Source organism: Rissa tridactyla, chromosome 1 (genome assembly GCF_028500815.1).
Source record: "Rissa tridactyla isolate bRisTri1 chromosome 1, bRisTri1.patW.cur.20221130, whole genome shotgun sequence".
In the NCBI taxonomy this organism is placed as follows: Eukaryota; Metazoa; Chordata; class Aves; order Charadriiformes; family Laridae; genus Rissa; species Rissa tridactyla.
The window spans coordinates 127,848,723-127,871,708 of NC_071466.1; the positions used below are offsets into that span (position 1 = coordinate 127,848,723).

Below are 22,986 nucleotides of genomic sequence, written 5' to 3' on the forward strand. Positions count from 1 at the left end.
AAAACAGCCTTCATGAAGCATGGCCTGAAGACTAATCATGTATGTTTTGACATGTACACCTGTGTAATGGCACATAGCTAAACTACATGGCAGGTGGCCTTCACTCCTTTTTCAAGTGGAAGAGGTGGAGAGAAGAAGGAGATGGAGGAGATGGGTGGTGAGGCACTGGAACAGGTTGCCCAAGGAAGCTGTCAATGCCCCATCCCTGGAGGTGTTCAAGGCCAGGCTGGGTGGGGCTTTGAGCAGCCTGGTCTAGTGGAGGTGTCCCTGCCCATGGCAGGGGGGTTGGAACCACATGACCTTTAAGGTCCCTTCCAACCTGAACCATTCTGTGTGATTCTGTGCGTGTGTGAGATAACCCTACAAGCTCATTTTCAATCCTGGTGTCCTACACACATGATATTCAGCATGAGTATGAAGACGTGGTCTGGCATTTAGACCTCTGTGAGTATTTGTATTTTAGCGCCAGTTTCAATAGTCAAATCTACGACATTTTGGTCAAGAGGTGACTTGGAAACCACCTATTTCTGGATATCCAGTTTTGTAGTAACCACTCCTCCAGTGCTACTTCCTCTTGGTACAATTTTTACCTTATATCTGGTGTGTACGTTTTACGGAGACGGGTATACAACACAATGTTAAAGCTGGGTGCACCAAAGAGGATTTCTGCATAAGGAGAAGGACTGACAATACATTTCAGAAAAGAAATAGACACATTTGTGATATAACTGTAGAATGGCAACGTGCTTGCCGAAGTTGGAAGGTAATTTACCATAACCACAAAGAGAATATTCTGAAAAACTCTGCTACGCTCTGCAGTTATGCCATTTTGCGCAGTGATTTCAGACCTAACAAACTGAACTGTCTCAATATTTTGATGTTTGGTGTTCAAACTGCTGTAGGAAATGCTGCTACTGATTCAGCAAGGTGGTCTTTTCCATCCAAGTCTATTAAATTATGCCAGTGTGGGGTAAAAGCACACTGAACAACTGCATTTTATTTCTGTCCCTTTCTTTTTTCTATCTATATCTAAAATATTATGCTCCTAGAACTGTCTAGTTTGAAGTCCATTTTTTTTCTGCTGTAATCTATTATATTTCAAAAGAAGCTAACACTCAATACATTATATTACGCTAATTAGATGAAAAATAACCCAGAACAAAAAGATCTCTAGTAAGCATAATGGCAGAAAGGTGTGACATTTTCAGCTGTCATGCTGGCCAATCTTAAATTCAATCTCCTCCAACTTCAGTGGATATCTTGTACGTATTGCAATTAGAAAGCAGGTTGCATACATGCCTCTGTTGTAATTCACACAGCAACTTCACAGCTATGGGCAGCCACTATTATTTGTTAAATAATTGGAATGTTAACACTTAAACCAATGCTTGAATGAAAAACTAGTATCAACTTTTGCTCTTCTTTTTAACCTGACTACTTCTCTAGTTTTCTGGATGTTGGGTCTATTTTTATTAAAGATGTTTTAGAATACAACCATGAACTTCATCAGATTTATTTTAAATAAGGGGTTTTTTTTCCTCTAAAGCTATTGCTTAGGTCCATTTGATGATTATGTCTTCAGAGAAAGAATAAAGCTTAAAGTTGTGGCACTTGTTTGAGAAGATTCATCCCGAGGCGCATTCCCAGTTATACAGTTTGATTTCTACAAACACATCAGAGCAGAATTTCTGCTCCACTGCTATTTCGAGCCTGTTTCACCATTTCTCTCATTCACAAATGTCAAATAAAGGGCCTCTGCCCATGTTGTTCTCTTTTTTGGAACATTCCCTTCTTTCAGGAGACACATAAAAGCTGGTGAAATAATATCCCTTTCCTGTCTCCGATTGCTGTGTAGGTGACCATTCCTTTCCAAAAACTCCTTATTTTCAGAAACAGATGAACTGATTCTTCTGGATAATTTGCATGTCTATTTATTACATTAATTATGATAATTCTTGAAAAACACTATCTCTTGAAAGCTGTTGTAAACATAAGGCTTATTACATTTAGACTTTTTTGGCATTTTGCAAATGTTCATTTTTGATTCATGAATAAGCTTGACCTGGAGGTTATTATCCTCCTCTGAAGTAACAGAGAGCTTCTTAAGAAACCTGAGAAAAGATGTCTCCTCCCTGTTCCTGATGTAGCAATCACTCTTGTTGTTCCTCATCTGCAAAGCAACACTAAGCACACTAACCAAATAAAGGGATTCAGACGGTGCTAATTAGTTGCTGTTTCACGATGATGGTTCGGAGTGCTAACAGATGACAGTTTGGTGGTGAACAAGTACCAACAGCAGGGACACATATATAGCTATCAAAGACTATTTGAGCATCATCATGTCTGCTGAAGTGAGTATGTATTCTCAGAAGCTGGCAACTGGCAGGCTGGAATACTGCTGGGTGTCTTTTGACATACAAATCACTGCCCATATGATGGATGGTTCTCATAACTATGATGAGATCAGTAAGATGCTGCTCAGCTTCCCTTAGGTCATCATTACTTGACCGAATGAAGCTGAGGAATAAATGGCACTTTCTTTTTCTTTTTTTTTTCTTTCTTTTTTTTTTTTTTTATTAACAGGATGAAATAACAAGGATTAGAATCAGTGCTGAATCTAATAGGAATGATGCTGGAGTTCAGTACAACCTTCAGTACAACCCAGTTACATCAGAAACCTCTTTCAAGGAAATGGACAGATGTTCATGGAATTAGGTTAACGTGTCCTGCAACTTCTTTGTATCCGGATCACTTTGGTGCATTTCTGATTTGCGCTTACCAAAGCTAACAGCGGATAATTCTTCAATATTGTATGGGTTCCATCTGAACGGGTAGTGCTCTGGAAGTAAAAGAAGTGTCCTACTGTAGTTATTTATCCTACTGTAGCTACCTATCTTACTGTAAAGCACCTTAGTATTGTTGGTACTGTTACACGCCGTTGACAATATGATAGAAAGGCTCAAGACTGGTTGGAAGACTTCTTCCATGAAAAGGGCGATTTTTGACAAAGAATCCACCTGCTTCTCTCAAACTCCTGAGGACATTCAAATGGAACAGAGATTAATTGTATGCCTCTTAAGTAGGAATATCATTTTGGAGAGAGATCCATGAAATCCTTCCACCTCCAAAACCTTGATGCCGTATAGTCAGACAGACACGTATGTGCAAACTGGGGGAGGAGGAGGAAGAAGACGACTGAATCATCGACAAGTTGTGGGTAGGGATGTGAGAAGGGAGCCCCGTGCTGGGTACTGAGGCAGAGGGCAGAACAAATCGGTTATTATCTCTAGATCAGAAACATGCTTGACAGGTACCATTAACAGCTTCTAATGTAAAAATGTTGCAATTCTACTTTTTCTGTTATCCAGAAGAACTCAGAGTATCAGAGGCCTGAAGGACTTACCTATCTTCCAGAGAGAAAGGAGAGAACCAGTACAAAGAGAACTTTGTGCATGTGCCTGAAATAAAGGGACGCTCCTATGAGCTTCCTAAGTTGGGAATGGAGAAGCACAAAGAAGCTCTCAGCTGTGGAATAAGGCTGACTTAAAGAAGAAAGAAAATTTGTGACTCCAGTTTTATAGGTCAAGAAACAAAGGCAGACAGATGGGCAACGACGTATGCACAGTCACACAGCAAAGCACTGTCGGAGAGGGATTTCAGCTCTGGCTTTCCACATGCCTACACTGCCACCCAGTCAGCTTGCTGCTTCCACCTAAACTGCCTTGTGCTGCAGAGGCAGAACCACGACAACCTGGTGCCTTTGCGCAAATGTTGAAGGCACACAGTCCGCGCCACAGACATAAATGATTTTGCCGCTGTTAAGTGTTAACATTAGCAGTGTGCGCTTCACGTCCCTGAGTATCATTAACACTTTTTATCGATATTATGAAGTTCTGCAAAAAAAATAATAGGATTTGTCAGGGGCCGTTATGAACCGCCCCTGCTGGATAAATACATAATACATGATGGCAAAGGTCTGATGGGACTTTAATCAATTGCCTTTCTGAGTCAAATAAATGTCACATTAGACGTAAGCCATGTTGCATTCTGTGGGGGCCTCTGCTCCCCTCGTCTCATGGGCCTGACACCGCCACGGGGAGCTCTGCACGCGCATAGACTCCTACTTATTTGTCGCAAATATATCAGAGCAAAACTGGAGCAGCACGCTGTAAATTACAGATTTGGGACACCTTATAATGAAAGGCAAAGGGGAAAGGAAAGAAATATGGGGACACCACAGGCATGATAGGTCAGCTCAAATACGTCTCCTTGGTAGCTGGCATTGTCCTACCACCTTTCGCAGTCACTGCGGCGTATCTCATGCTTCTGCCCACAGGGCAGGGGAGAAGGAGATGTGCCGTTTCTCTCTGCACCGCGAAAGTAGGGAGTCAACTTAAATGTTAAAGTTGCACATTTTAGGTCTAGTATCAGGAAACGAAAGCTCTTTGATTGTTTCAGCATGCACCTGAAAAAAAATTATGAGATGTCCATTTGCACTTTAGCATCCCTTTGAAGAAATTCCAACCATCAAAACATAACTTGAACATAAATTTGCAGTTTAATTCCTCTCCCAAATACGAAAGAGCTATTTTTCTTACTGTGCTATGCCTTTTTTTTTTTTTTTTTTAAATTCCAGGCAGCACTTTAACAGCCATCCACTTTCCTCTCTGAACGGGTAGCAGACATGAATTTAAATTGCAAAATGGAGATCTAAAGTAACACAAAGTCTAGGCATATTTGGACGTGGAGTTCTAAATCTAAATTTAAAAGTCCTCATTATTTTTGGCATTTACTAAATAGCTCCAGCTTGGACATGCCAAAACAGTGGCTTAAAATGCTGGTGGACATTTGGAAAACTTTGGTCTGTCTTTACTTAACTATAGTAAATATTATGAAGCTGTAGTGCTATATTTCCCTTTATATCACAACAAGAAGCGTCATTGTTTTAAAAACACTAGATTTCACTGCCAGTATGCATGAAGGAATCCCAGCAAAACGCAAACTTTTGTTCCAAATACGCAAAACTATCACGTGTCAGAAGCTGGCAAAATTAAAACCCAAATGATAACAAACAAACTCTCCCGAAGATTTCATCCCCTATCCCCCCAAAAAAGGAAAAAGCAAAACTTAAACCATGAAAATTCTAGTTCTTCTTTTTCTAGGTCTTAAAAACACAATTATCTGGATTAATTTAGTATTTTCTTCAATTAAAAAGGTCACCAAATTGACAAGCTACATAGCAGCAGCCAAACTCAAGTGAATGAGACCAGGTCAGAAAAAAACCTGCATAACATCTTTCAAAGAAACCACTAACAGGTTTTTAATCCTGATAGTGTTAGATGTCAAAGAGAATACAGCATATTTAATCCACCAAGATAAGAAGAGCACATCAGCGTTAGGTAGGAGAACACACAGGACTAGGTAAGGAAGGGTCCTCTGCCACATGGTCAGATTTCAGCAAGGACAGACTGTAATGCTAGTTGACTGTTTTCTGTATTTGTTTTACGCTCGCACAGCGTGGGGGCGTAACGTACTGTATGTTTTATTCTGAATCAAGAGCGCAACAGCATCATGCCCATTACAACACGTATATCCCCAAATATAACAGATATCTTACATATTGTCATCTGTAAATCCGCACATATAAATTCCAGATCAATCACACAATGCCACTGAACTAAGTCCGAGTCCCATAAGATGACACTGCATTAAAATCCTGGACTACTGCATTAGAATAAAAACTCAGTACTGAGTCCTGTGGCCACGGGGAGCAACAGAGAAGTTCACAAGGCCTCTGGGCTGACTTGGATGGAACTTGAACAAAATGCACAACTCATATAAATGAAAAGTATAAAATGTCTGGTATAAATACTCACACAAGAGACAGGAAAGGCTCCTTCAGAGGAATGCCACAAACTGCTTGTGAGTGATCTGAGAAGAAAAGGGAGAAAGAAAAAAGGGAATTAAGTGACAACAAACACACTAAACAATACCAATATAACACACGGATTGAGGAGACTCACAGATGGTAACAGCTCCCACAGGAGAGGGAAAAAAAGCGTGTTTTAAATTCACGAACTGCATAAATCTTGGAAGTTTTAAAATTACCTGACCCCAAAACTATGTAGCTGAGAAAACTGGTAATGGCTGAGGAGCCTTACAGTCCTGGGATAATTCCAAGCCAGCAGAGACTAAATATCCTCTGGTGGCTGTTCAACAGCCTCCGTGAAATAGGCTTGTGGCTCCTATGGACAAATGCTCTTATCACAAGAACACTGCCAGATTTGAATGGCATCCTTCTTAGCAGTCATGCCAGATGATACAGGCCTCGGAAACAGAACTCGCCGCCTTCTTGATCCTGACCTTCACAGAAGAGGGGTTAGGCATGTTATTAGGGCTGAGGATGCTTACATTACGGCTGATAGCTGCACAGAAAAATAGCGTTGTCTTAGTTCCTTCTGCCAACGCAGTATCTTTTGGACTTGACAGATTTGTTACCCTGAGACTCTAAAGAAAAAAACATGGCTGCATGAAAGTGGAATGGCTAAAGGATTGCAAACTTTTGGTAGACTACAGGTCTAGTTTCCAAAATCTACTATGGAGTATCTAAGCTTAATTGCCAGCACATTTTCTAAAACATATTAACCTGGGATGAAGTAATAGACAAAATGAATCAAAGCCTGATGCTCTGAATTGCAACAAGAAGTTACACTCCTGTTGGACACCGAAAACAAAGGCAGATGCCCCCAGAATGTTCAAAGCTACAAATCAGTCCTGTCCCCCATTCTCTGCACCGAGATGAAAGAAATTCAGGTAGTCAGATCAGACAGTGCTCTCCAAGATTGCTATCAGGGGACCAGGAGCACAATGGACAAAGACCATGGGATCCATGTGCTGTACTCCAGTACCTAAGTCAAGACATGGCCCTCACCTACTGCTTCCTGTCCAGTCAAAGGGGAGATTAGCTCTACCATTCCTCAAAGAAATTAAAAATATTCAGGGAAATAAAAACCTAAGTTGAGATAGTGAAGGAAAAGTGAGCAGCTGTCATAGGAGAGAAAAGAGGGAAGGCAGGCAGAAAAATAGTTCAGAAATGTAGCTATTATTTGTGGGAATTACGGGCCTAGTAGAGAAGAGTGTGAGCGAAAGCAAGTGTGCATATCTAGGGGTTGATCATCCGCAAGGGAGGTGGAAGAAATACAGCAAAGAGCAGAGAGAACCATAAAAAATGCAGGGCAGCAAACAAGATGCTTACAGCATCCTTTAGAGAGGCCACCCAGAGAGGCCCAGTTTAACAGCAAATTTCTCTTTAAAGAAGTTGACTGCTCCCACAGGTAAGGAAGATTTGCATAAGACACATGACAGGATGGATTCTGCACAGACTGAAAAGCTGAAGCACCGTAAGATGAAAGGAAGGGCAAGATCGGGCTGGTGGAAAGGAGGTCACTACTTATCTTACTTTCAAGAATCCATTACTCTGATGAACTTTTAACAGGGAAGTTCTCCTGGTGGAAAAAGAACTCCTTTGCTAAGCATGTATCCCTTATTTTCCTTTTACGTTGCTCCTGAAGATTTAACCATGAAGCCTGTAGACTCATCTAGAGTGTGACAGACCCATGTGATAGACTATATGTAAAGGACTGTTAGCAGCTGGTGGTTGGGAAGTATTTCTTTCAGGGTGTTGGGCAAGTAGGACAGTGAGCTGCACACCATGGAAGAACCTGAGACAAGAAGTCTGAGCCAAAGAATGTGCCTTGGAGCCCTGGAGTTAAAAAAAAAAAAAAAAAAAAGAAGAAAAAAAGAAAAAGGGAAAAAAAGAAAAAAAAAAAAGAAAAAAAAAAAAGAAAAAAAGAAAAGCAAGAGGCATCCAGCATGGGAAAAAAAGCACAGAATGGAAAATTTTAGGCCAAGTGGTTAGAGTTTGGCTTTGTTATAAGCAGCATAAAACAAGTTCTCTTAAGGGAAAGCATCAAGCAACTTTGATGACATGGACGCCAAAGAATTCTACAAATTATGGCCTGAGACTCTGGAGGTGCTGAGTAATGACTTACACCAACATTACCGTCAAATTTGCTATAAGAAGTGAACAAGATTGTCAGACCTAATTAAAACTATAGGGTAATTTTAAACAGGCACAATATACCGGAAGCTGCAAACTAGAATCTGGCAAATCACCAGAACTGAAACACCATAATTTTTTAAATGATCGCAATTGCTCTGGACACTTGATTACCAGTTTTGTTGAAAAGAAAATACAGGAAAACAAAACTTTCCATGTAAAGTATTGGAAAAACAAGATGTGTCTGAGGAAACTATTATTCATTCCAGGTTAGATAACTGCAGAACACGTATGCGGGAGAGAAGTGGGCCAAATCCTGTTCTCACTGCCCTGTGCAGTTGTGCTGACTTAATTGAAACCATGAGCAAAACCTGAACCATTAAAATGCTGGGGTGAAACTTTTTATCATATGGCGCTGTTTGTCACTAGAGACATACTTAACCTAATTACATTAGATTAACATAGCAGATTTCTTCAAGATATACCATTATATAATAACATAAGAAAATGAAGTCTAAGAAAGCTGACCGTTTTCCCCAGGTCTCCGTGTTACAAGCAAAATAATTACCCGTCTCTATTTATGTCGTTTGTTTTCAACCCAGTATGGCTCTATTTGGTGGGGTGGACAAAGGCAATCCGCTGATCTTTTTCATATTGAATTCCTAGTGTTAATTAATCATTATTACTTGGAAGCTGTTTTGGCCATTGGACAGAATAGCCAGGGGCTAATCTTAAGCCTGCCCTTGCTTCATTGTGGCCAGATTCTGCCCGCTTTCTCTTTCTTTGCTACGTGAATAATTCCATTTAAATCACAAAGACTAAGAGACAAGCAAGGCCTAAATGTTAAGAATATTTAGGAATCTATCCCCCCTCGAGTTTAATGAGAATAGGGTTCTATTTATGCGGAGTTAAGATGGTGAAATCCAGTCATATGAGTTACATTATATAAGCAGGTAATCGATTTATGAGGCTAACTACAATTTTCAAAAGTAACTTAGGCTTTCACGTCAAAGTCTATTGGAAGTCAGTGAAATTGTGGCTGTAAACCACCTGGGGACTTGAGAATATTTAACCTTTCTTAGCTTAAGCACTGCTTACTCTCAACAAAATTAACATCTCAGGTGCCAAAGTCATTTTTGCAACTGGCATTCAGTTCCTTCTTACAATTTATTCACTAAATGGCTTGAATTAACCTGCTTCAAGTGCCTTTTCCTTAGCAGTAAATTGGGACAGCAATTCAGCTCCATTTTTGCAAAGTGATTTAGGATCTCTCTGATGTAATGCACTACCAAGGTGAGAAACGTTATTCCTTCAGCCTCTAGACTGGCGAGAAGCAAGCAAATTATGAACTGCTTTAAGCAGGGAGGACTGGCAACGGATTCAGATAATCCTAAACTGACTGTTCTTGCCTCAAAACATTTTCACCCTTTACCGAGATGGAACCAGTGAAGGCCAGAGCTTTATCGTATGTAATCTACCCAGCGAACTGGATCTAAGATGCAGAGTCTTGTCACCCCTCTCCTCTTGGATGCACTACACCTGCTCAGTATCTAAACTAGAGTTTAAACCCAGTGGGAGATAAAATAATTTACTAGAGAATTCCTCAGTTCAGAGGGGGCCAAACAGAGCCAGTGCCATGCTGGGGGAACACGGTGGAAGAGGAGACTCAGCTGAAATTCCGTGGAGCCCTGTAAACGGTCTGAGGGGGCAGAGAGGCTGGACTGCGTCTCTGACACAGCAGAGACAGATTACAGCAAAATTAAATTGAGGATTTTAGTGGATATAATTGTTGGGTTTATGTATTAATGAACAACAATAATACGTGATTCTAAACTGAATACCGGGTTTGACATTTAATCTGAGCGCTCAAACTATCCATAAATGTTCATAAACGTCACAAGACCCCTACCCTTTGATTGAATTACTATCTAGTATGCAATTTAGGAAACACGGATTAATCTACATAGATTTATATTTCTGCAGGTTACATTGTTATTTGTTGATTTATTCCCTTTTCCCCTAAGTGTCCTTTCCATCGAGAATCCAGGAAAATACATGCAAATCTTTAATAGGCGAGCAGCTCAAGATCCAGTGACTAGCAGCAGATGGAAACTTGGTTCAGTGAAACCTATACTAATTATCATTTGCTTTTTGAAGTCACCTCTGCTAATGGCCAGCAAAATCTTAGTCCCTGTGATACCTCCTATTACCTTCACATTAACTCTTACTACAGCCAGCAATCACCTAACATGTTTCTTGTCAATGCTATGCAATTAAACCACCTTTCAATCAGCTTGCTGAGGAATCCAGAGATGGAAACTGCTTTAATATTAGGAGTTAATTACAAGAATGCAGAGGAAGGCAGTCAAATGTTATGTTAGCATACCAGAAATATGACAACGCCTTAGCCACAGATGTCACACGTGAGGTAAGGAGCCACATCAGGAAAAGAGACAAAGCAACAGAGAGGAAAATGCTCTCCAAGTTCTCCTTTTCTCTTTTTTTTTTTCCCCTGTGGTCATGCTGCTTCAGATGACCACCTCCTTTAGCAGCCAAAATATCTGGAATTTCACTGTCACCTGTACTAACAGGCTTCACGGCACAATGGTGTCTGCTTGGGGACTGATAATGACACCTACTCAAGCAATGGGTCGCAGCACGGAAAAGGTCCAAAAGACTGACCAGACAATAACGCGTCTGCAGATCCTGACCTCTGCAGAAGCCCAATCCTGCTCCCTTTGAAATCATTAAAGTCTTCTCAAAGAGTTAATGGGGTAGGTTTCCTTCTCCTCCTCCTCTTCTTTACCTCGATGTGCCTACAAGCAGAGGGAGAGCCCCACAGCCTGGGCCTTGTCCTCGTGGATTCATCCATTCATACAAGGCCGAAGAGAAGGGCTGGCTGCTCTATCTAACGAGAAAGGGAATGAACATCACTCCGTTGAGTTAGTGCTAGGAAAGTGATGAACTGAGGAGATGGTTTTACAACTGACAGCTGATTGCAGGAAGGGAGAAAGCGCAAATGGGAGAGGATACTGCAAATCCAGCTTGAGGGCCGGTTATGTGGCCATATATCAACTCTTAGTCTACGATACTGGAGAATCAAATTAAAATGACCTTTGAAAAATGACACAGACTTTTTGCATGTACGTTAGAATTAAGGTATGTCTGTATACATTGGAATATGTGTTTTGGTTATGTATCACTAAAGAATTTGCAAAAAATCTGCTCAACTACAGGTGCACATGCTCTTTTTAATGAAATAAACAGCCAAATTCTGGTTCTGTAGAGAATGCAACAATGACGTGAGAACAATTTTGAATCAAAATTTATCACTAATACTTACATCGCTCCTTTTCCAAAGACAGAGACTATTCAGAAGCTACAGTCCACGGAAGATAACAGAAAAGGTAACTGACGTTTTTCCTCTCTCAAACTTGAAGACAGAAAACCTTGCAGTTTACCTTATTAAGTATTGTAAAGGATTTATGATATAGCTATAGCTTATATTTTCGTTAATTAGTATACAGTTGTTGTATCATTGTTAAATTTGGATCAGAAAGTGTAGTAAAAGGAGACTTTTTTATTTTTTGTAATTAAGAATAGCTAAAATGTTAGCCTTGTCTTTTGCAAATTAAGAAAGATGTACTGGGAAAAGGAGACTTTAAATGTGTGTTACACGTGCACACACACAAAAATAGTTTTATAAACCAGAAAGTTCATGGACCCTTAACTAGAAAATACAAAAGAAAAGTCTTGATGGAATAGATTTTTCAGCACACTCTGCTTGCCAGGAAGGCTGGATAATATTATGTTTTGATAAGACAAAAGAAATTAATCCAATCAAAATTTGGACTTTCATGTGTATGTCAGTCAGCTAATTCAAAAAGACATCAAGTCAAGGAGCTGACTCATTCCACAGGTAACTCAGCCCAAAATAAGTCCTACCAGCTGTTCTCAATGAAAACAATGAGAAAGATAAAATAAGAAAAATAATCTCTTACATCTGCAAACTGAACTCTAATTAACATCCATCGGAGGTCTCCAGCTCCCCAAGAACTTCAGTCAAGAAAAGCCCCTATACAAAGCATCTCTGAGGAAAACATCTCTAAAAAAAGAGGAGAGCTCCCTGGAAGCAACAGCACATTACGGTTCCAGCAGCAGTTGCTTTAAGGGGCTCAGGGTGAGAGCAAAACTAGCAAGAAATGGAAAAAAAAAGTTTAAATATTATTGTTTCATAATCTAAATGTAGCATTTTGAGCACGCATCCTGAGTTAAAGATGCCCTGAAATGGTACTACTTTTAACTTTCAGTACCTCTAACGGTTGACTACGTCTTTGAGGAATCTGCAAAAACATGTTAAACTAGGACATATCATTGGCAGGTACTTGGCCACCGCAGCCTCATGCAGATCAGCCTACGGGCAGAAGGAAGCTGCTCACAACCACTCTTCCACTGTCACCGCACTGCCCCTTCCCTGCTGTCCGCCACCGCCCCGGCGGGGTGCATGGACAAGGAGGCCAGTGCTTCTAGGGTGTTGGGGGACAAATTCTGGGAAACAGAATAGCTGGGAAGGGGCAGCCACCACCAAAATAACTCACACGGCCTACTTCTGACTGCTCAAAGGGGCTGCACGGTACGCAGGTTCACTGCTCTGGTGGCAGCAGCTGCCTGCTCCTGCCTGACATCTCTTTGATGTCCCTGATGCCCTTTCCTCATTGCGTGGCTGTGCATGCTCCCATCAAGAGACAGTGAAGGAGCAAAGATGGCCCTGGAAAGGGTGGTGGTTGCAATGTGACTTGTCCAGCTTAAAGTCTGTTCCTTGTTCACTCTTGGAAAAGAGGGGGAAAAAAAAAGTCAACTGTTGACCAGATGAGTTGTCTTTGTGGTGCATAAACAGCCTGGGAATTTCCATTTTATAAAATATTTGTCTTGGCTACTCTTTGCACCTGGAACCTTTTCACCTGCTTTGAAACCTTAAATACAAGAAAACAGAAAACATATCTACCTAAATATACAAGGATATATACCTAAAGGTTCTAGTTGTCTTTCAGGATTATACCCTAAAAATTAGGTCTTGGCTCTGCTCATGCCTGTAGGTGAATTTTCTGTTCTGAGGTAGCGTGGCTGAACTGACAGCTCACAAGTTAGATCTGTTGCCTTACACCACAGCCACATCAAGTCATAGTCTCCTTATTGAAAGCTGGATAAGCAGAGAAGCGTATCTTCTGCTTCCCTGCTTGGAGGTTTACCTCTCCAATGCATGGTTCGTGTTCCTTGCACCTTCTCAAGTACCTGTCCTGAATTCAGCAGTGCCAAAACTGGACTACGCAGCGTGAGAAAGTACAATCAAATAATACTGAACTATTTAAGCAGACTAAACGTGAGTAACCAAAATGTTAAGGTGAGAAAGTACGGTACTAGGAACTAAATGCATCTGTATTAATAATAGCAATTAGTGAAGTTTGTCTACTATTAATAAGGAGATAATTGCTATAAAATCCAGTGATACATACAAATAGGTTACTGATGTGAGGAAGTGACCCTGGAAAATGAGTTTAAGTTATTGGTTGGGAGCTTTCTATTGCTAATTATTATTTTCTTTCTGGGTATTAATGTTCCTCCAGGATGATCTGATAAATCTAGCGGTGGTGTGATCACTTCTCTAAATGGTATCTTTGGATCATATGTGGTCCCAAGAGCCATGACACTCCAGTGTACTTTACATAATTTATTTCCAAAGTGAGACGTGCTGACTCTCCATAATATTTCTTTCATTTTAACATCTGACTAACATTCAATTTGGGACATAAGTACTCCGATATATCATTTTTCCCTGAAGGCATTGCAGATCAGAACTAAAGGGCACTGGCTGAGTTTGCGAGTACCGCAAGGCTCAGAGAACAGGGTGGGCTGGAGTGGGGGGCACTGCTATGCCCGAGCTGCAAGGGGACTAGAGGGTTGTGCAGGGAAGTGGGGGTCTGCACCATTCATGGATGCTGGGGGGCAAAGGGTATGAGCTGAGCTCTGGCAAGCCCCAGGCTGGGCTTACACTGGACTTCAAAAATCCAACTTGGTCTCCTGGGTGAAAGCTGAGTAGTTTAGGGCTTGAATATGAGGGTGTCTGTTAAATCAGGAGCAAAGTGGCAGGAAGATCATTACAGAAAAGTTTAAGTACGTCAAATCCATAGTCACAATCATTTAAAGAAAATGTCAGACTGATTTCCTGACTGCCCATCCACTAAAGGAATCACAACCTGACTATGCGAAGACCTACAGGAAAATGCTAACCTGACAGATACCATACACAAGAGCAGCAAATCCTTGAAAGGTAAGGTACTATATGGTTTGTGCTCCATTTTTTACAATTTGTACTGCTTCAAACATGAACTGTGTTCTTGTGTCAGTATGCAACACTTGGAACAAGACTAAAAGCATTACAGAAGTATTTCACTTGCCTTTAAACCCCTGCAGACCCACTGAAGTCACCAGGGTTATGCAGCTGCACCACTGTAGGCACTGTTAAGGCCTCAGCAACTATAAAGACAGGTTAAATATGTCCTTTTTCTGACTTTTCCAGAAAGAGAACCAACTTTTTTTTTTTTTTTTTTTTTTCTGAAAGGCCATAATCAATACTTTGGAATTTATTTTTCACATGTTTCTTCTCACTCTATGCCTATTAAAATAAATCAAAACTACTTTATAAAGAGCCACTAAAACAGCTTCTGGGAACAATACTCTTCATTTTATTTTTGGTATGAGAACAGTGTACTCTATAGCATGCTGTTAATTTTGGGACACGTGCCCTGAAAACTGAGTTTCAGGGGAACTAAATTTTTCATTGGTCTTTTAGATAGGGATGGGTGGCTGAAGAGGGAAGAACGCAGTCTCTGATCACTGAACCTGATCCCTCTTATGATCAAATCTGATGCTGTTTTATAGGATCCTGTCCCTAATTCTAAGTTTTACTGCTAATATATCCAAACAACCTCCCTCCTTCTTTCCTTGTTTTATCAGTTTAACTTCGACATGGCTCTCTCCAAGACCCTCACCACCAATATGAAGCCGCAGGAAGGAAGTTTTAAGTCCTGCGACAGCAGGGTAGCTTAGATGGCCATTTTTTGACAACGCTTCAATCTCAGCTGGAGCATCCATTTGATAATATAATTAGAGGACAACACGGGGTAGTTGACTGAGTCAAATTACTGCAAAGCATAACTGAAGAGAGAAGGTATATGCCCCAGTCAGACAAAATACAAAAGAAACGACGCTGTAAGCCCGCAGCACCTTTCCTAGTAGGATTCACCCTCTGAAGCGACGCTCTGTTCCAGCCTCCTCTCCTGAACAACCAAACTATCTCAGGCTATCTCAGCCTGGCAATTTCATTTGCTGACCCAGTCAACAAGGAGGAATAATGCTTATAACTGAATCATGGGATGAGCTTCACGACTTTCTGAATTATTTCTTGGGTATTCCAAACTTCCCAGTTTTCCAGTTTTCCCTAAACCACTATAGTTTATCTATATCGATACAGCTCATTCAGAGAGAAACTAGCATGCCTTGAAGCCATGAAGTTCAATATAGTTAGTCTCAAGAGTTTTATTTGCAAAAAAACCAAACAAACCACCAATGAGATGAACACTACCTTTTGCTTTATAGAGGGAATTGTCCTTATACCCACTTTATGGAATGAAAAAAGGAAAGAAGAGAAAGCTAAACTGATCTTGAAGCTGATCAATACTAAAGCAGAACTGCGAAATGAACTCACATCTTTTGATGCCCAGTTTAGAGCCTGAACCACATCAAATGAGAAGAAAAATCCTTAAAGAAACCTGAAAAGCCACCTGCATACTCCTTTCAATGAAGAAAAGCTGATCCCTTTGATTGCTGAAGCCAAACCAAACAGCAGACACGGAGATTTTACAAAGTCTCTTAGTGGTGAGCCATAGTTTACGCTATTTATCAGCTTTCCTGCACAGCGTAAGTGTCTGTTTCACAAAGACAAAACCAAAAGCAAACAGTTCCAAGAACTTACCTAAACCCAGTTTACATAGTTCACTGCATCCATTTGCTTCAGAAAAGTAAACCCTTCTTTATGGGTTGGATTTGAATATAATCATTATACCATTTTCCCAGCTCATCTAAAAATGCAACAAGTTACAGCGATCAAAAAGAGGTTTATAGGTGAGTCAGTTTAAGAAGCAGCACAATAAATGGGCATTATAGTCTAAAAACATGTCACTTCTGTAGATGCACCCTGTCTCGTAAGCAATTGCAGAGTTATATTCAACGTTAGTTTGGAAGACAAGTGGGTGGGGGAGGAAAGACTCGGATCCAAGGGATACCGTATAGCATGAGAGCAACGCTAGCTTTATTTTGCAAGCCATTATTTTCCTAAGAACATGAATCAAAGAGATAAACTATGCCAATTTCTTCATAGCTGACTTGTTACAGGATATTGTTTGAGTCTTCACTAATGACTCCTTGAGGTTGGTTATTACTGTGATTAGGAGTTGGGAGGATAGAGGTCTGAGACCTTTCAAAGGAAACATTTTGTTCAGAACTGTTACAGAAAATAAAGTCAGCATTGCAGTAACTTTAACAACCCAACCAGGATAATGGTCTGTGCATGCAGACAGTGCTTTTGCTATTGTAAATGAGGGAGATAAACTCCACATAAGATGGGAAGCTGAGATAACCAGCTATTCAGTCTTGGGGATCAGAAAGCTGCCAGCTTGAAAAATATGAGTATCTGTGGAAACACTCTGGAAGAGGAAGGAGATGGTGAAGTGATTAGCAGGTAGCAAAAAAAAAAAAAAAAAGAAAAAATCTTTAAAATTTGCTTTTGATTTGTGTCACAAACAAATAAATTAAGGAATCTGAGATGCTTCGATACCCTTGGTAGCCTACTGAGATAGATTTTGTTTTTCTTTTTATGCAAAAGCAGGCTGTATGCAATGCTATTCTGCTCTGACAGCTATCCTGAAAAGATTTGTGGACATGCCCATCACTGAGGTCGGCATGAAAAACTCTACTGGCCTCATGAAGAATGAAGAAAAGAGGTAGCTCTACACCATGTTCATTTGTAGTAATGGCAGATAAAAAGCATTCCTTGAAGAAAAAGGCAGGTTTTATGGGATCTGGTTCCTCCCCATGGCTCCTATCTGCTTTAGTCACAAAATCTTAGTTTCCGCATGCCATAAAACTGAGATTACAATAATTCACTTCCTCAGAAGATATGTTGTGAGGGGATGTATTTAAAAATTAAGAATCCTTTTCTTTCATTATCACCTCTATCATTTATCAGCTGTAGCGTTTATCACCAGCATCTAGCACTTGCCATTATGGCAGGATCAGAGCCAACACTGTTTGCCCAGACCCCTTTGGTACCTCTGATAGCGCAAGGTATCTGGCAAAGGTATCACCATCTTGTGGTGAACCTTCACTGGAGGATTTTGAGTTAACCACCTATTTGCGAACAGCTAGAGGGTTTCCTTATTCAAAGCACTCAAGAATTTCCATTTCAGTGCAGGTGAAATGGTGAAAAGTACTGAAGAGAGAAATGTCTTTTGTATCCGGAGCTTTGTAATGCACATGGATACTAACAGACCAACCTACACGCTTTAAGAGCTAAGCTCATGTCTATATCCCGAAAGAGCCTTGAAGAAAAGTTATGGTCTAGACTAATGAGCAGACTCTATTTACTACGAGAATTAAACACAAAATGCATGCATTTCCTCAAAATGTTTTCCTGGGGACATGTAAGTGGTAAGATATACCATGTAAGCTGTCAGATGATCACTGTTTTCTAGCTTCAAAGAAGGGAAAACCACGCAAGCAACCAACCTCCCCCACCTGCACCATACGAAAGTGATCGCTGGGAAGGATTTAATGGAATCAGCTTGTCAAAATGATGAAGCTGAAAGAGCTTTTACAGAATATGTCCATGACAAAAACTTTAGCATAATGTATATAGTGCAGAGTGGTTTTTGTCATGGCAAAAAGGAAGGAATATCATTAATTTAGACACTAAGTGTAAGGTTCTGCTGAAAATCTCCATGGGATAAATCCCAGAAATACAGCCTTGACCAGACAAATGGAGCCAGGCAAGTCCCAGTTCTTGTTAGAAGTTATCGAAAGTGCCATTGAGTTTTTAAAGTCTGTCATCTCTGGTAGATGATAAGAAAAGGGTTGGGCTGTTTTCTTCAGATCTACAAGCATCTGGCTACAGTCTTGCTGAGGCATATACATGATTGGAATCTAAAATGAGCTCTTTTAAAAGTGCTTCTTAAAGGGACCCTATTCATACCCAGTACTTTCTCCCCAAATCTTTTATGGGAAAAAAGCTCATTACGGTCACACAGACAAATGCTGCATAATCTTTCACCCTGTCCACTAGCAACGTGTTCAATCCAATTTACAGCACTTCCCGCTATTCTAGTTCTGGACTCCCCACACAGCTCTCCTAAATGCATACCCATCCTGACCCACTGCTCCCCACCCGCTGCTCTTTCAATTTCAGGCTTCCCTGGAGCACTGACTGCCATTCATGCCTAATAGCAAGGTGGAGCAACTTGATTGTACAACTCTGAAAAGTGAAATTTCTGTGCCTTTTGTGCTGAAACGCCATAATTAAGACACATATTATTGTATGTCGGAATGCTCTGAGATAGAGATGAGAGCGGCCTTCACTTCAGGAAATGACATTTTGTACCCATGACAATTTATATTCATCTAAAAAACAAAAGTTTCTGATCGAAGCTCCTTTAAACTCCTTCCCAGCTTGCTGACAGACCTACCCCTGCTCTTTGCATCCACTTCCACATCATCACCAAGGGAAGCTGGGGTTGGCAATTAGCAGAGAGAAATTTTTAAGGAATCATTTACTTGGCTAGTTCACATCCTTGTCTGCTTTTGGAAGGTCCACCATCAGACTGCAATTTTTTTTCAACCCAGCCTATTTTTTTAATATCTACCTTGGGCAATGCTGTTCACTAAGCACATACAGTCTGCTTCAAGTACTTGACATTTGGAGCAGGGGTGCATAGGTGGGATCAAGCAATGCAATAGACCACGTCATCCAACAGACGCACAGCGCTGTTTTTGCCTCCTGACTGGATTAATGTTAAACCCTTGAGCCCTCAAACCATGTACTCAAGCCTGTGCTTAACTTCAAACGTGTGAATGCAATGGGACTCAAGCATGTAATTAAAATTTAACCTTTACTTCAGGTTCTATTTAACAGAAATGGACTTATGCATGTGCTTAAATGGCTTGCTTTGTAGAGACAATTTATTGAGCTGAAATAAGAATTGGGAAGGAGAGATGAAGATATCATTGGGATTTGGATTCATTCAGGATTAGAGAGGAGAGAAACGTTACTATGGAATTATAGAAGGCAGTGACTTCCTTTAGAAGACAAAAAAGCATTTTTGATGCAATACTAGATTTACTGCACTCCATAGCTTCCTGGTTAGGGGTGCAGTTTCAGTTTCTCTCACTGCTTTTACTTTAAGCTTGTCGTAAAGGTATGTCCGTCGCCATTTGCAGAAGGTCAGGCCAACTCCTGGGCAGACTCCTTTGACTGCACAAGGGAAACATGTGCAAAGCCATCTCTCGCGACACTTAGTGCTTATAGGGCACATACATACGTGAGCTGATAGTCCACTACCTGAAAGCACACGAGCACGTGACTTCTGAAGTGGGCCGTTTGCTTTCACTAGAGCAAAGCCTGCCTGCTCGAATGTTTGCGCAAAGCAAACACACGAAGGGCGTGCCTGCGGCCGGAGCAAACTCATTTGTAAAAGTAAGCGAATACTCGTGGACTTTTCGTGTGTGCGCGCGTTAATGTCCACACAGTTGTTCTTTTATTAGGTATAAATGGCCTTTCTGGTTGACACTGAGAAACCGTGCATTGGTGCTCATCTCAAGGAAATATTCGCATCTGCCAGCCTTCCTCATCTGTCAATATGCCCGTGCACAGGGGTGAACCAGAAGGACTGCGCAGGACTGACAATAGAGCCTTGCATCAAAGGTAGTATTCCTCTGCCTCTGTGAAATGCAGACATTTTACAAGCCTTTCTCCCTGAAGGAATTAGGATTAGACTTCAAAGCTGCAGAACAAAACAGAGTCATACAGGCACACAATTATTGGACTAAGTCCATGGACAATGATACCAAGGGGTTTAACGTCCATGAGATCTTTTCAGACTATTGTAGTATCCTCTCTGTTCTCAGAGCCCTCTTCCCAGAGAAAGCCTCTGACCCCTCTGGCAGCGTCCGCTGTATCAGCTGGCATAACAGCGCCATGCGTCCCCTGCCTCACCGGTGGTATCATATTCCCACTAGAAAGATTCGGTATACATCTTTCACGTTTCTTAATAAAGGAAAGGATTACAAGGTACGAAGAGTATCAGGCACAAAACCCACCAGTCCCTCTTTCACCCCAATTCTCTTCTCCCAAGTTACTCATTACATCAACTCTAAATTAGTTTATCTTAGGTAAACAGCACAGAAATACTATAAACAGAATCAACTCCTCTTCAACTTGCTACACTTTTTTTTTCTTTCACGTTCTTTACAAACAAAGTGGAAAAAAATAATATATGTACATAACAGCAAATGTTCTCTCACTATTTTTCTTTTTTCTGTTTTTTAAACTGTTTTTATCTTATATAAACAGTGGTGATGGAATTATAAACACCATTATTCCACCTCCATGTTAATACTCTTATTATCTTGCATAAACAGAAGTGAACGAATATGTACATGACACCAATCAATCCTTATAAAAAAAAAAGGAGAGAGAAGTTTTTATCTTTTTTAAACAGCGGAGGAAGAACTTAATGAATTCAAAATGTAGTTTTCCTGTTTATATTATTATGATCCGAAAGTAGAAACCAAATGAATGTATATTCAACATCACGCAAGCAGTCAGTTATGAAATACTTTCTGCTGACTTCAAGAGTAAAGGCAGCATTAGTGAAATCTGCTGGTCCGAGGGATCTGAAAACTGGTGGCCTGAGTTTAACCACAGAGCAGGCCAGGAGCTGCACTGTCTTCTCCTACAATACTTTTGCCAAAGTTCTTCAGCCCCTTCCTTGAAGGGCCACCCAAGATAAAATAGGATAGCTCAATCTCCGTGGTGAACCGTTAGTACTTGGTCTTTCTGCTGAGATTGCCAGATATTGGGGGCCAATTAATACAGATGGATTTTGTGTAATGTGGACACCTGCCACTAGAAACTGGGCTCAGACCCCTAAGTCATTTCACAGAGGCCACCCAACAGCTGTTCGACAGTAATGACTTTGGGGCATGAGTGACCTAGGTCAGATATAAACGTGTAACTTCAAGCTGATAGGCTCCATATGTCAGTACTAATCCCCATAACCACCCACACCTTCTGCTTTCTTATTTTTGCGTGTGTGTGTTTCTGGCTGATCTTCTAAAGCCCATCTCCGAGCCTAAAAGATTTTTCCCTCTACCTCATATGTCAGCCTTAACCAGGAGGAAGTGCAGTTTCCATTTTTTTTCCCCTCTACCATACTTTCCTGTGGTGGATCATCTCTTCCTTTGCTTTAGCGATGCGGAGCCTATCTTTTTCTGATCCTGAATTAAGTCAGTCATGGCGACTGGGTTTCCCACAAAGGACAAGTAGAGGAGATTTTTTTTTTTTTGCAGGGCCTGTCCCTTGTCAAAAAAGGGACTGCTTTTCAGGTTGATGATGATCTTCTCTGCTGTTATCTTTTGCAAAAGCAGCATGCGTTTTATTTCAGCTAGTCTGGGTATGAACACAAGCTGGGGTCTCCTACATAGCTGGGTGCAACTGGCATCCCAGGTGATAAGCCTTGCATTTCTTTTAAAAGCATTTATTCTGAGGTCCCAGCCTGAATATGGCTGCCTTAAGTTTGAAGTTGCATCCTGCTTCCCCACTCCCCCAAAAGCTGGGACCTTTGTATACAAGGAGAAGATCACTCAAAAAATTTGAACTCAATTCCACTGTACAGATTTTAACAGGATGCGTGGTCTGAACCACCTGCTAAAGGGCAAAAATCTCTTCTGTGAGTTATTCTATGTGCTAAGGAGATCACGAAGGAAAACCTCTGTATGAAAATTCAGAGGAATTAGGGCCAATCGGGGAATGCAGAGTCCCTCTGTGTAGGGTCTACAAGAAAGCATTTTGCTTGGCAGCAATCTGCTTTGCTGCATCCCACACCGTGAAAAAATTTCCTTAAAATTGCTCAGATAATTGGGATGCACTGATCATGAATACAGAAAGTGTTGTCTCCCCCTGTTCTCCTCCTTTCTCCTCCTCGTATTCCATTTATTTTCTGTATTTGTACGTACTCTGAGCCCCATGAAGGGGCTTAATTTCGGCATTTCACTGCATCACCCAGTTAGTGACCCTTCTGCTTTTTATCAGAGAAGAGCCCTGAGATGCAAAGTCCTGGCCAGCAGGATCTATGTCTGATTTTTCCCTCTTCACAAGGATGTTTAAGTTTAAATTTTGCAGCATAAGGCCCCTCTATCTAAAAAGGCTTCTCAAAGCACCAAATTAAACACACAAGGGAGAAGTAAGGCCTTTCAGAGGAGGGTAGCCAAAAATAGAAGGAAAAAAACATATTTCACCATTTGTTTTGAAAACACCAAAAATGATTAAAACATATTATAAACGAAACTAAACTAAAAAAAAAATCTTACCATATGAACAAATTCCCTGCCAAGTTCCATTTTTAAATCAAAGCCATTTTAGGCTCATATGTCGAAAAAGAGAGTCTTAAACTAACAAACTTATGTAATGGATTTTAAAAAACTGCACAGACGTGCTGAACTGAAATTGCCAAATCTGTTCGGACTACATGAGGAGAGAAGGAGGAGGAAAGGGAAGGACATACAAAGGTTTGGGATTCATCTGTGCAACTGCCCCCAAA

General features: G+C 40.8%; 1 protein-coding gene across 28 annotated transcripts in view; it reads right to left on the reverse strand.

Annotated features, from left to right (window-relative positions):
* The window catches only part of ZBTB20 (zinc finger and BTB domain containing 20), a 487,506-nt gene that overhangs the window by 111,508 nt on the left and 353,012 nt on the right, over positions 1 to 22,986 (reverse strand). For 27 of the 28 annotated variants that reach the window (XM_054214041.1, XM_054213930.1, XM_054213988.1 and 24 more), the window contains one exon: positions 5,877 to 5,931. The exons of the other annotated variant lie outside the window; for it this stretch is intronic. The gene's annotated coding sequence lies outside the window, so the exon portion shown is untranslated. The remainder of the gene's footprint in view (positions 1 to 5,876; positions 5,932 to 22,986) is intronic. 28 annotated transcript variants of the gene reach the window in all.